General features: G+C 40.9%; 1 pseudogene; it reads right to left on the bottom strand.

Moving 5' to 3' along the window:
- Positions 1 to 1,071: 1,071 nt before the first annotated feature.
- Positions 1,072 to 1,471, bottom strand: LOC103009261 (ubiquitin-like protein FUBI; annotated as a pseudogene).
- Positions 1,472 to 1,989: the final 518 nt, after the last annotated feature.

The following is a 1,989-nucleotide window of genomic DNA, read 5'->3' on the forward strand; positions in this document are numbered from 1 at the left end:
TGAGGAATTCTTAAACATTTAATGATGAAATAATACCAATTCTCTACAACCTCTTCCTTATTTTCTTTTCCTCTGTGCTCAGTCTAGTTCCACCTGCTCATAGGGGGCCGTGTTCATAGGCCTCATCCCCTGCACTTTTGATCATACTTTCTTGTGAGAAATCAAGAACATGGATTTTTATTTTTTTGCTGATGTAGTCCAGCATTTGTTACAGTCCCTGGCATGTAATAGGCCCTCTGTAAGTATCTGCCAGCTGTCTTCACAGTAGCAGTGCCAATTGCAGCTCCGTCGTCCTCCCCGCCAAGGGCCTGGACTTGCGCCAGGGCTTCTGAAGGACTGGGGACAGTCTCTGGGGCTGCTGGATCAGGGTGTGCTGAGGAACCCAGGCCCCCATCATGGGAGCGCCAAAGTCGAGGGAGGCTAGGCTGGGGTGGCAGTAGCGGCATCCTGCTGCCGGTGTGAGTCCGCTCACTTCAGCTTTCCTCACAGCACCTCACGCCCGGAAGTGGAAGGTACATGTGCCGCTGCAGCGTGCACTGGGACTTCCCTCACACGCTTCCTTCCTTCAACCCATCAGTCGGCCCCACAGGTGCCTTCCCCCACTATTGTCTCACCTGTATATTTTCTTTACATCTTTTTCACATGGTCTTACATAGAGCAAACATTTTTATTTTGATGAGATTCAATTAATCATTCTTTTCTTTTATGAATTGTGTTTTTGTTGTCAAAATTAAAAACTCTGCCTAGCCCTAGATCTCCCAAAATTTCTCCTTTGATTTTTCTAAAAGTTTTATAGCTTTACATTTACATTAGAATCCATTATCTATTTTGAGTTAATTTTTGTATAAGGTGTGAGGTATACGTACAATTTTTTTACTTATATATTTCCCATTATTCCAGTACTATTTGTTGAAATGTTGTCTTTCCTCCATGGAATTCATTTCATACCTTTGTCAAAAATCAGTTGAGCATATTGTATGTGTCTATTTCTGGGTACTCTATTCTTTTTTTTTTTTTTAATGATTAGGCTAAGTGGCTTTATTAAAGACAGCCAAGATAACAAAGGACTTCTTAGGAGTTTGCATTATGGCCCTTCTTCTTGCCAAAAGTTGGCACAATATTGACAAAGCACCGTTTGTACTGCATATGCCTCTTGGCCCAGCCCATCTTCTTCTTCTCTTGTTTGGCCACCTTGGAAGTCTGACTTCTATTTTCCTGGCACAGGCCATGGAACCATGGACTTTACCTCCAAGCATGTGGCTGGCTACCTCCAGAGTGCTCAGAGCCTCCACCCCCCACTGGCCCAGGGTAGCCTTATCCTCTAGGGGTGTGCATTCCAGGAGCAGGACTTGATCTTCTTAGTGATACCCTCCAATGAGGCTACATGAACTTTGATCTGGGTGACAGTCTCCTGGCCAGTCACCTCGAGAGTGTGTAGCTCCTGGGCGTGGAAAAAGAGATGCATGTTGGTGACTGAACCATGGATACCACTGCCACTAGTGTACTCTATTCTGTTCCATTGATCTACATGTCTTTTTATCCACAAATACCACACTGTTTTGAATACTCTGGCTATATATGAAACCTTAATATCAAGTAGATTGATTCGCCCTATACTTTATCCTTCTTTGTCAACATTGTTTTAGGTATTCTAGGACCATATACACTTCAGGGTAATCTTGTATATGTCTACCAGGAAACCTTCCTGGAATTATTTTAAGAATTCAATTAAACTTATCCATCAATTTGGGGAGAAGTTACATCTTTAGTATGTTGACTTGTTCAATCCATGAATACAGTAATTTTTTTCTAAGTATTTAGGTTTTAGATTTCCTGTCATCAGGAAAATTTTGCAATTTTTAACATACAGGTCCTGTACATATTTTGTTACATGTATACTTATGTATTATATTTTCTGTTGAGAAATTTAAATTTATTAAAATTTATTTTAATTCTGGTTTACACATATTTATTGTTAGTGTATAGAAG

The sequence above is a fragment of the Balaenoptera acutorostrata genome, chromosome X (genome assembly GCF_949987535.1).
Source record: "Balaenoptera acutorostrata chromosome X, mBalAcu1.1, whole genome shotgun sequence".
In the NCBI taxonomy this organism is placed as follows: domain Eukaryota; kingdom Metazoa; phylum Chordata; class Mammalia; order Artiodactyla; family Balaenopteridae; genus Balaenoptera; species Balaenoptera acutorostrata.